The following is a 12,752-nucleotide window of genomic DNA, read 5'->3' as shown; positions in this document are numbered from 1 at the left end:
GTGGAATTTCTGAATATAAAGCCCAGGAAAGTGTGAGGGCCCCCACTACAGCACCCCCCCCGTCTAGTATTTTGTCAGAATTACCATCTAAGAGTTCCTACCAGTATAGGGCTCCAGCAGCTTCTGCTCCAAATAAGCGGATCTCAGGTGTTCCTGTCTGGGTGCCCCCACAGAGTCCCAGAATAGTCACTGATGTTCAGTTTGTTCGTTTCCTTGTTGTAAGCCAAATGTGATGTCTAAGCTCTCTACATTTCGGCTTCAATGGAGCTGAGACCAGAAGCCTAAGCTTTCTTAAAAGTCAAGTTTTTTGTTTTTCTTTTTAATGTTTAGAAGCTCTAAAAAACATTGAAATATATACCAAGAGTGCCTTGGGTAGGATGAAGGCAGCCTCCAGTCTTTTCAATTCGACTGAGGGCCCAAAGGGTAAAATGACTTCCTCAAGCAATCACAGCCTTACATAAAATTTGTGTTCCACTGATGCTTGCTGTAGCTAATGGGGACAAGAGTTGAGACTCGAGCCTGAAGTCGGCAGTGCTGCTTCTGTTAATACAACATAATGCACGTGTATTCTTCTTTGAGCTGATAATCTACGTAAAGGTATTCCATTTGTTACCCCGAGAGTCTTGACAATTCCCTCCTCTACTATCCATTCTTTAAGAACAGCAGGGTCCGTGTGATACAAAACAGGTATTTGGATACCGAGAGAGAAATTTTACTAACTGGCACACGGAAAGCTTAGCACTTAAAATTGTATATTGAATATCCAAACAAGCCTATGAGGATGAAATCTTATAATTCCTCCTTTCTCTCCTTGTGATGAGAGAGGTGAGTCTCAGACTGGCTAAGCCACATGGTCAGGAGTTGAATGAGAAGCGGAGTCAATGGAAGCCAGGGCTGTCTGATTCCAGAGATCATAACAGCTCTTGCAAGACAGTGACTGTCACAATTTTGTCTTTTCTCTATATTTTTTTTCTGCTACTCCCATCCCCTCTACAGCTGGTATGGAGCTCTAGATAAATAATCAGTTTCCTGTTACTGCTATAACCATAAAGTACCATACACTTAGTGGCTTAAACAATACAAATGTTTTACCTTACAGTTCTGGAGGTCAGAGTCCAAAGTGGCTCTCACTGGGTGAAAATCATGGTATGTATAAAGCTGAATGCCTTCTGGAGGGTCTAAGAAAGTACCTTTCTTTCTTTTCTTTCTTTCTTTCTTTCTTTCTTTCTTTCTTTCTTTCTTTCTTTCTTTCTTTCTTTCTTTCTTTCTTTCTTTCTTTCTTTTTCTTTCTTTCTTTCCTTTTTCCTTTTTTTTTTTATTTTCCAGTATCTAAAGCCTACAAACAATCCCCATCTCATGGTCCCCTTCCTGCATCTTCAAAGCCAGTGAGGTTGGACTGAATACTTCTCACACTGCCATCTCTTTGACTCTCTCTCTTCTGCTTCCCTCTCTACTTTTAAAGACCCCAGCTGATTGACACCCCTCAATTATATTTTGCCCTATAACTTAACATATTCAGTTTTCAACAGTTAGGCTATGGACATCTTTGAATGTCCATTATTCTGCCTATGATAGATAGATAGATAGATAGATAGATAGATAGATAGATAGATATTCCTCCTTTAGCACATAGTTGGGTGGTTAGATGTATAGGTTGGAAGATGGAAACAACATTATTAGAGATAAAGAAGTATAGACAATTAATTTATTAGGTTCAAGTTGTGACCATTAGAATAAAGAGAAGTCACTGATCCAAAGAAGCCAGATACATCCAAGAAAACTATGTACAGTTGGGCAATGAGTAACTGAATAGGCATTGGATGAAGTAGGAAATGACCTTCATGAAGTAAAGAACATAGGAAAGAAGAATTCATGTATGTAGAACAGCAATGGAACTAACTTTAATGGACCAAACTTCATGTTGATAAATAGTGAGAAAAAAAAGTGGCTAGGAAAAGTGCAATACAATTTGGATAATTCTTTAAAGTTAGTCAGAGAAGTTTAATGGAACGATCATTTCAAACAAATCCAAGTGAATGGTGTATGCGTTACCCTTGGGTTCAGAAAACATGTGGACAGTTGGGGGTGGGGGAGGGATTCATTACAGCTGTATCATCTGACATTGCCATGTCTGTAATGTTAAGTTATTGAAGGAGAAAGGATCGGGAGTGGAAGCTGAGGGGAAGGAAAGGCTGCTTCAGGCCCGGCTGCTGCTGCGGCTCCACCGAGGTCTCCAGGAACTGGGCTCAGTCCTCCACTCCGGCGCACACCGCCTTTGAGGCTCCACCGGGCCAGTGTGGGAGAGCCTTGGGTGGAGGCCCTCGCATCACGTCAGCCAAGGAGGAGCGGGCCAGGGAGATCCCTAGAGCCTTCAAACTAAACTGGATGAACCTCCGGGATGCTGAGACTGGGAAGATACTCTGGCAAGGAACAGAAGACCTGCCCGTCTCTGGAGTGGGGCATGAAGCAGGCATATTCCCAAGAACACCCTCAAGTATAAGGCAGTGTCTCCAAAATTGAAATTGTCTTCAGCAGAACAAATGGAAAAATTCTACCTGGAACAAAAAGTTTACTTCAAAGGGCAACGCCTAGAAGGATGGATCTGAGAGTTTGGCTCTGTGATCCCTAACACCGCAAACACCTGGCAGTCCCAGATGATGCCCGCTAGCGTGCTAAATGGGAATGTTATCATACAAGGTTTTTTGATGACAATCTTCTTGTAAGCACTTCCAGAGAGAGACTTTTCTACGTGTGTGCATTTCAAGAATTTGGTTTTAGAGGTGGGGGGAGAGGAAATTTCTTTTTTCCTCCATACATTTGATTTTCGACACTTCCACCCCTAATTCCCTCAACCACAAATCCCACCTGTGGCCACCAAGCTACCAGTTCTGTGTAGGTAACCGGATGGTTTTTTCATTCTGAGCAGCCATCTCCCCCTGACCAGACTAAGCTCTCAAACCCAGACCAGGGCAGAGGGCAAGCCTTGACTGCTTCCCAGGGTGACATGGGGACAGACACTTATCACCGGAACCGATGCTGTTTCTGTTCCCTCCCTGCCTCCTCCATGGGCCCACATCTTCCTTTGGCTCCTGGTTTTAGAAAAATTCAAATTCCTGACCTATGTTTAGTTTTTTCCTACCATCTCTCTTTCATACATTCTCATACATTTATCTTGTGAAATAGACTGTGATATTATTATTACATAATGAGTTAAAACATATGAATTTTAAAACTTGTTAAATATCAGCAATCAATTGTGGTTCACCATAGAAGATTTGTAGGGGCTCGTTATTAGAAATATGGGGGAGGTGGTGTATATTCACTGATCAGCAAGTTATTCTTTACAATCACCACAAGAGGGTGGTAAGGAATTATGCTTTACATCTGCACACCAACAACAGGGTTGCCTTTTTCTTCACCCACCCACAAACATAATTATTAAAATATAAGATGGAGAGTTGGGAAATTTTTTTCTTTCTCATTTACATTTGTTAATCACATTTAACGTAGCATTGTTGGGCATCCTCAGAGTGTGTTGGCTGATCGCTGGACATCAATGCAGAGCATACAGCTTATAAGCACATATCTCTGTCTTCCATGTGTGCTGTCCACACTTAAAATGCAACAGCTTCATACATAAATTATGAGCACCTCGTCACTGTCAAACTTCTAATCTGTGATGATGAATTCAATAGAATTTTAAATGGGTAAATCTCTATTTTAAATCCATCCCCCCTTCTTGTTTATGAAATGAAATATTGAAGTGAATTGAAGGGAGTGGTCCTGTGGTTCAGGCTTGAGTGTTGGTTAGTCAAGCTCCTACTGTTGACTGTTCACAGTGACCTTGATCAAATTGCTCAACACAGCTGGGAGCTCAATTGTGTATTTAGAGAATTAAGCAGTTCTGAACGACATTTGGGAGTCAGACACACCTACCATAACTTGCTATGGCATTAATACTGTGTCCCTTTTGAATGAAAATGGAAATCTCCGTTCTGCAAGGGAAGGTCTCAGGGGCTTGAAACCACATTTACTCCATCCTTCTTGTGTTGATTTCCCTTTTCTTTCTTCATTGCTCTTCTTTAAACCTAAAAATTCCCAAAGTTTTTAATAGACATATATTTAATTTCTCTAGAATTTTCTTTCTTTTTTAAATATCACTTTTTTTTAAGATTTTTTATTATTTATTTGTCATAGAGAGAGAGAGAGACAGCGAGAGAGGGAACACAAGCAGGGGGAGTGGGAGAGGGAGAAGCAGGCTCCCTGCTGAGCAGGGAGCTTGATGGGCTCGATCCCAGGACCCTGGGACCATGACCTGAGCCAAAGGCAGACGCTTAACGACTGAGCCACCCAGGCTCCCCTCTCTAGAATTTTCTGATCGTTGTTTTGTGCACCTGTATGGGTGACTGTATCTGTATGTGGGTCTATGTGCATGTGTGCATGTATGTATGTGAGTATATACATATGTGTGTGTGTGATGTGTATGTGGGTGCTTGTTTAACACATTTGTATACATCTGTGTTAGTGTTGTTCCCATGTGTCTGCACATGTAAATTCTGTAAGTGTGTGAATGTTGCATGCATCAATGTGTGTGCATGTGTGCCTGTATGAAGTGTGTGTGTGTGTGTGTGTGTGTGCATGTGTGCACATGCATGGGCATGCACTGTGTGGTATGCACCAGTGTACTTGCATTTATATATGTGTTCGTGGAATATGCATTAGAATGAGTTCATGGGTGATGTGTGTGCCCATGGTACGTGTGTCTGTACATATGCATGTTCTTGATGTGTATGGGCATGTGCCTATCTGTGTATTTGTGGCATTTTGGTGGGTAGGTAGGGAGATTTCAAGTTGTATTTGTGTGTGTGTGCACATAAAGATAAGGAACTAGACAAATTGTCTATTGTCATAAGAACACTGTTCATAGTTAGGCATTTTTCTGAACCAAGAGAAAGCAGTGTGCTGTTTGCATCCATCTTTAAGTTCAACAAGGAAAAGCTGTGAAATCTAGTGGCCTGTCACTGCGTTGCCTCTTTCTCTCTTCCGCCCATAGCCCTTCATCTTACTCTATTGTGTGAGAACCCATTTTAAGTCCCCCCAACCCTCCCCTTCATTTTCATTTCACCTGTGTGGAAAGCCTTGTACTTGAAATTAAGAGCATTTTAGGGCGCCTGGGTGGCTCAGTTGGTTGGGCGACTGCTTTCGGCTCAGGTCATGATCCTGGAGTCCCGGGATCGAGTCCCACATCGGGCTCCCTGCTCGGCAGGGAGTCTGCTTCTCCCTCTGACCCTCTTCCCTCTTGTGCTCTCTATCTCTCATTCTCTCTCTCTCAAATAAATAAATGAAAATCTTTAAAAAAAAAGAGCATTTTAGAGGAAGAATACAAGTGATTTATTAGAAAGCAATGATTCATGTGTTTGTTTATATCACTTCATAGTCTGACTTCCTTTGGTATTTTACAGTTTCTGCTCTTGGGTAGTATCATAAAAGACTTTGAGTTTCTGGAGAAAAGAGAGGTGTAAACTATGTTTTGATTTGATCTTTTCACTAATAATGACCTTTCATTAACCTCAGCAGACTCTTAAAAATAAATATTTTCAGCTAATTTTTCTAAAGCTCAGTTTATGTCTGTCTTTAATGTAAACTCAGTATTTTTTGCCAAAAAGTCAGAATTGACTTTGCAAGTTCTGTTTTCTAAGAAAGAGACAATTACTCACCTTTGAGGTTTGTCTTGAAAATGTGTTCTCTGACCTCAGTGCTTGGTACTTAATCATTTATTTTTCCCTTTTCCTATCTGGTTAGGTTATTTTTCTGAACCAGTGTTTCTAGTTTTAGAGTACTGTAAAAAGAGCAATGACTTTGCAGTCAGAGAAGCCCAAGCAAATCTGGGGCCAACCGCATATCAAGTTAAACTCCTGGGCTTTACAACTATTTATTCATGATATCTTCTGAACATCTATAAAATCTTGGCCTGTACTATACAATAAAGAGTCAAATAATATACTGTTTTGCATTTTTTTGTTTTTACAGAAGTAGCTTTGGCTTCTTTTTTACCCTATCCTGCATACCACTAAGTTATATAGCCAGTTTGCCATGTACTCATTGTCATTGAAATTTTATGAAGGAAACTTTTTAAAAACTGACAATTTTCAGACAGATTACATTTGAAACATGTTAATGTAGTTGATTTTCTGCATAAGAGCCAGAACATTTTAATTAATACACAAGCTCCAAAATAGAAAATTCTGTTCTTCAAAAGAAGAACACTAAAGCCTCTGACTTTAAAGTATATAGACTACACAAAAATGTTTAGCAACATTTTTTTTAATAAATAATTGTCAGTACTTATTGGCTTCATGAGAGACAAGATTTGGGAGCTAAGATATGGCTTAACCACCAGAAGTTTCTAGAGATGGCCAAGATTCTTAAATTATTGTAATTACTCCAAAGGAGCATCAAAGTTCAGGTCTTGAACCATGAGAGACTATGGACTCTGAGAAACAAACTGAGGGTTCTAGAGGGGAGGGGGTAAGGGGATGGGTTAGCCTGATGATGGGTATTAAAGAGGGCACGTTCTGCGTGGAGCACTGGGTGTTATGCACAAACAATGAATCATGGAACACTACATCAAAAACTAATGATGTAATGTATGGTGATTAATATAACATAATAAAAAAAGATGTACCTAAAAAAAAAAGTTCAGGTCTTCTTTGAATTCATATTTAAGAGGAATATGAGCTGTCCCTTTGAAGGAAATGCTGGCAGATTATGTTTCCTAGTTAACAATGTCAAAACCAAGAGTCAGAAATATTAATGACATGGTTAGGTGAGTTGATCAATAGGACACCTTCATTGTGAACTGGTTTGGTTCTTCTTGATCGATGACTACTCACTTTGTTCCTCTGATCCCAGTTGAAGATTTATCAGTACACATTTCTTCTACCTTAGACTGATTCATCTTTGATCTCATTCCCTTCATACCCCACTATGTGCCCTATAGGTAACCTGATTGGGTGAGCTCTTCTACCTGAGAAGTTTAGGGGACACCTCCCGATCTATATGCATTTTTCAAATTCAATTCAAGTCAACTGATGTTTGATCATCTTCTTATATGCAAAACACAGTTTCAGACTCTGAAGATTCACGGTGACAGTTCTCTTCCCTATACCTCATATAAGCCCTTAGGTGTAACCAGAAAAACTAAAAGATCTATAGCTTCTACCTCACCATAAGATTCAGCTGCTTAGTGTAGTACAAATGCAAAACTAAAAACAAAATATTTTTAATAAAGGAAATATTCCCTATTTATTTCACTGCTCTTGAGATTGCCTTTTCTTACTCTTTGATTATATAGGTTAGCTGATCAAAACAAGAGCCATAGTAAATTAGTCATGATGTATGTTTCTTTTGTTCATCTACCCATAACTAATTCTATGTAGTCATTACTGAGTCCAGCTGGGAACAGACCTCATGTCATATTGAGTCCGCTTCTTCAAGAGCCGTGCAATCTTCTCTAACTCAAATTCGCTTATCTACTTTAGGAATGGAAAGAACAATGAGAAATTCTATTAGAAGGTGTAAAATAAGGTTGGATAGCATTCCTGATTGCAGAAATTTTGTGGGTAAGGACAGATACACTCAGTGTTACTATTAAGATCCAGAGAAAGGTGGGAAGAGATCCATGGCTTGTTCCTACAAACAGGGGCACCTTGCCTGGGATTTTCTTCCTTTTTTCCAGACTTCAGCCTTATTCTCTTTATACCATTTATCTTCAGCCAATTTTATTTAGTAAACATCTGTTGACCAACTATTAAATCCCAGAAGCTCTAAGTATTAGGCAGCAGCTAATATAGTCTGGTGAATAATGATATGTAATAAATAGTTGAGATCAACAACTGAATAAAAAGCTATATAAAAGTTTTTCCTACATGAAGAGTCTTTCCTCCATGGAGATATTCTCCTTTTTCACTTTCACAGATTTCTGGGTGTAGTGAACATTTGTGGGCCCATAGCTGGACCTTTCACTGATGGTGCCATTCCTCCTTGTTGAGTCAGGACCCTCTCTGTCTATATAGCACTTGCTGCCAGCCCACTGTCCTCCTGCCATTTTCAACATCTCTGCTTGCCTGGAACCTTGCTATTTGCTAGCTCCCTTCTGCTTAGCTGGAATTCCATGCCAGGATCTTCCTGACCAAATGATTGTGTAGTCTCCAAAGTTATTCAGATTTAGGGTACAATGTATAAGAGCTTGAACCACTCATTTATTCATTCATTCAAGAAAAACAATGAGCATCTACCAAGTTCTAGGCCATGCTACACAAAGTGGATCCCACATTCAATAAAAAGCATTTCCTATCCAGAAAATAAACAAAATGACAAAAAAATCTGATAAGTACCAAAAGACAGTCCAGCTTGAGCACTAAAAACCTATATTATGTAAAAACCCATATTATGTAAAAACCCTAAAGTCTCCAAAATGGCCAAAGTTTGAAAAGTACCCAATGCATAATTTTTGATGATGTCAGTGAGCATTTGCCAAAGACCATTCTATTTTTTTAGATGGACAGAAATCTATTGTATTAAGTCAGTATAGAATAAATTGCATCACCTTTCTGAGCTACCCGGGGAAGGGTCCCTACGGCGTTGTTTTGCATTCCCATCGTAACTTAAAGGGAAACTTTCACAATGTCCGGAGCCCTTGATGTCCTGCAAATGAAGGAGGAGGATGTCCTCAAATTCCTTGCAGCAGGAACCCATTTAGGTGGCACCAACCTTGACTTTCAAATGGATCAGTACATCTACAAAAGGGAAAGTGATGGTATCTACAACATAAATTTGAAGAGAACCTGGGAGAAGCTTCTGCTGGCAGCTCGTGCCATTGTTGCCATTGATGTCAGTGTCATATCGTCCAGGAATATTGGCCAGCGAGCTGTGCTGAAATTTGCTGCTGCTACCAGAGCTACTCCTATTGCCGGCCGCTTCACTCCTGGAACCTTCACTAACCAGATCCAGGCAGCCTTCCAGGAGCCGAGACTTCTGGTGGTTACTGATCCCAGGGCTGACCACCAGCCTCTTACAGAGGCGTCCTGTGTTAACCTGCCTACCATTGCTCTGTGTAACACAGACTCTCCTCTGCGCTATGTGGACATTGCCATCCCTTGCAACAACAAGGGAGCTCACTCAGTGGGTCTGAGGTGGTGGATGCTGGCCAGGGAAGTTCTGCGCATGCGTGGCACCATTTCCCGAGAACACCCATGGGAGGTCATGCCTGATCTCTACTTCTACAGAGATTCTGAAGAGATTGAAAAGGAAGAGCAGGCCGCTGCTGAAAAGGCTGTGACCAAGGAGGAATTTCAGGGTGACTGGACAGCTCCAGCTCCTGAGTTCACTGCTACTCAGCCTGAAGTTGCAGACTGGTCTGAAGGCGTGCAGGTGCCCTCGGTGCCTATTCAGCAGTTCCCTACTGAAGACTGGAGCACCCAACCGGCCACTGAAGACTGGTCTGCAGCTCCCACTGCTCAGGCCACTGAATGGGTAGGAACAACCACTGAGTGGTCTTAAGCTGGTCTTCCACAAAGGCAAACAAAATGGAAATAGAAATGGAAAAGGTTGACGGAAAATAAACAGTTTGTAAAAAAAAAAAAAAAGAATAAATTGCATCAAACAAAAGGATGGTATTGACTAGAATCGCAATAAAAATAAAGTGGTAGTTTATAACATAAATTAACTTAAACAAAGCTAATAGCCCTGATATGTAGAAAGTTCTAGAAGACCTACTAAACAGGGGAGCTACTAGTTATTTTAATTAGTTTATCAGCCTTTAAAATAGTGTCTCTAAAGTGATAACACATGCTTTAAAAGAGTTTCCTTTCTTCAATTACTTTTATAGAACTCAGGTAGGTAGTGCCCTGTTAAAGGTCACTCCCGCTATTGCCACATGATCATAAACTCCAAATGAGTGCCCTCTAAATGAATGAAATTTTACTGCAAGATAATTCTGCTCGTGTCTGCCAGGCTCCATGAATGCTTTGAAAAATTTCAGGAACCCAATCCTCATAAGCTACTAGGAACTCAACTTCATTAGACAGTTATGGTCACCGATTTTTCCGGGGAATGACATATAAAACCTCTCATCTGAGCAAAACGAGGAAGATTAATGTTGCATAAAACATATACAGTCTGGATTACAAAATCAGAAAGCTATCTCTTGGATAGAAAAGCCATCCCTCTTTAGATGTCTGTAATTGCAAGACAAATTTCCTCATGGCCTAATATTTCTTACTCTTTCAAAAAGAAAATTCTACATAAGAGAAATAAACCTTGGTATAGGGAAATTTTAGTAACCTTTGCTTGCTGGCTAGGAAACATCAATAGTAATTGCCATTTTTGATGACCTCAGTTGCCTGTGCATATTTTATCTTCAAAACTAAGGTAAGGTTTTTCTCATAAGCTTCTCAAAATATATTGTCAAGAGACTCATGGGATGTGAAAAATTAAGATAACATCAATTTTGGCAAATAATTATTTTAAAGTACAATACAATGTGAGTGTGGAATAGCTGCTTGCCCATCACTGATCTCCCTGCCTTCTATCACTTTGTCCACTGCTATCCATCTCCCAATCCTCTTTAAATATAGTTTTTATCCTGTCACTCCTACTAAAACTGTGTCAACTCTACTGAAGGGGCATATTCTGAGCTTCTACTTATGTGCTTAACATATCTTTCCGAAGAGAGAATTGGTCTGTATGACCAACTCTTTAGGGGTGAAAAGGCTAAGTGTAGACAGTAAGGGGTTGCATCCTATGTGGAATCCACACGTGCTGACAAGCTACTGCAACCTTAGCTTTTCAATCCCCTTGTAGCAGGGAGGATGACTGGAGGGTGTGCAGGACAATGGCAGTCAGGGCGCCCTCCCCCCTCTCCACTCCATCTCTGGGGAGGTGCTAACAAGCATGTAAATGCTCCCTGCAGGCAAGAAGCTGTAGGGGGCTGAAGAGGCTGCAGAGTCTTCAAAAACCCACAAATTGGATTATCAATCCCTAAATAATCAGGAGTTGGTCATTGTAACAAACCATGCCTTGAGGCGTAGAGTTCAAATGCCACTCAAAGAGATGGGAAGAAAGTATTCCACATGCATTTTGAGAGGCGGCAGTGCATAGGGCTGAGAACATAGGCTGCCTTAGCACACTGTTTGGGTTTGAATCTCAGCTACAACGTGAACTAGCAGTTTGGCCGTGGACAAGTTATTTCAATTCTCTACTTTTTAGTTTCCTCATCTATAATGTTAATAATCATGGTAGCTGTATCATAGTGAATGTATAAAATGCTTGGAATGGAGTCTGGTGCCTAGTAAGCAGTACATAATTATTTGATGTTATTGGAAAATCTTTATTCAGCACATACTTTATTACAAGCGCTGTGCTAGAAAATGGGGAGAAATTCAGATTTTCTTCCTAAAGATTCCTATTGTAATTAGGCACTTACAATACAAGATGGGAAACGCTGTGATTCTGGAGGTGGGCACAGGATGCTATGGAAGCTCAGGGATGCTGAAAGCAGGCCTTGTGGAAGAGGAAAGCAGGAAAGGACATTTGAGTGTGACTTGAAGGGAAAGGCCAATTTGCCACAATGCTTAGTAAGCTTCAGGTCTCCAGCCCCTCCCTTGAGAAGGTCCCTAGGAGGGCTGGGGGAGTGCATGCGGGGGGTGGGGGGGAATCCAAGAGACAATCAAGATATTATTTCCCTTTAAGCATCTAGTAAATTCTATAAGATCTTGGAAGAGAGTGGCTTAAATCTCAAGCCTGCAGTAATTTATTTGACTCCTCTTCTCATCCTTAATCATGGTTTAGTTCTAATATACCTTTTGTATTTGTAATTTTATGTATTTTTTCTTAAAGTAAGCCCCAGTCGAAACTTCAGGCCCCACAAAATCTGTATCCACTTCTATTCAAAAGATAAATGGGATTTAGCTAAGGTAATGGGATTTAGCTAAGGTAAGGGTCCCACAGGTTAGTTAAAGTTGGTAAATGAGCAGTAGAGGAAGAGATACCATCTTGAGCAAAAGTGCCTAGGTGAAATAGCCCTGAACCTTGGGTAATCCGAAAGAATTCCACAGAGCGTCTGCAGTAGGGCATTTGAAGTTTGCTTCCTTCCGTTCATTCCCAATCGGTTGTGCAAGAATTTAATTGTGCAGAGATTTGGACCTTCCTCTTAATTAATGCTCGATTCACCATATCTTAACCTCTTTCTTTCACTTTTGGAAGGCTCATACAGGAAGAGTAGGTTCCTTCTGTGGCTCTATGTTTTATGCAAGGTGGAATCTTAAATAAGCAGCACAGAGCCTTAAAGAAAGAGGGCATAAGAAGGTTTCCCCTTACACATCAACTAAACAAATAATCCTCCAAAGCTTTTTATATTGAACACTGTAAGTAATAAATGGATATGTTTGTATAAATACAATTATATACAGTAGTGTACATATAATAATACTTCTGAGCCTAAGTAGTTTTTTAAATAGACCAGAGTGAAATATTAGAAAAGCTCATTGTTCATATGGATCATTACTTTTGTTTTGCTTGTAATTGCTTTTTAAACATGGGAGATTTGGATGCATGCATGTTAGTAATACTACCTGACATATAAAATTACTTTTAAAAGGGAACAAAGAAAAATAATATGCAAATGCTAAAGTCCTTGTAAGGGAGTAAACTTCAAAAGAAGAAATCCAGCATATTAAATGTGAACCCTTTCA

At 40.2% G+C, this 12,752-nt stretch overlaps 3 pseudogenes; all 3 read left to right on the top strand.

Annotated features, from left to right (window-relative positions):
* The window catches only part of LOC114207642 (small ubiquitin-related modifier 1-like), a 43,406-nt pseudogene extending 41,127 nt beyond the window's left edge, over positions 1-2,279 (top strand).
* Positions 2,280-2,337: 58 nt separating this feature from the next.
* Positions 2,338-5,942, top strand: LOC148165104 (retinal rod rhodopsin-sensitive cGMP 3',5'-cyclic phosphodiesterase subunit delta pseudogene; annotated as a pseudogene).
* Positions 5,943-8,665: 2,723 nt separating this feature from the next.
* On the top strand, positions 8,666-9,634 carry LOC114207716 (small ribosomal subunit protein uS2 pseudogene; annotated as a pseudogene).
* The last annotated feature ends 3,118 nt before the right edge of the window (positions 9,635-12,752 follow it).

The sequence above is a fragment of the Eumetopias jubatus genome, unplaced genomic scaffold (assembly GCF_037043125.1).
Source record: "Eumetopias jubatus isolate StellerSeaLion01/CBP00866 unplaced genomic scaffold, mEumJub1_p1.0 scaffold_1, whole genome shotgun sequence".
Lineage (NCBI taxonomy): Eukaryota > Metazoa > Chordata > Mammalia > Carnivora > Otariidae > Eumetopias > Eumetopias jubatus.
Note: the sequence above shows the minus strand (reverse complement) of the source record. Positions and strands in the feature narration are given on the sequence as shown.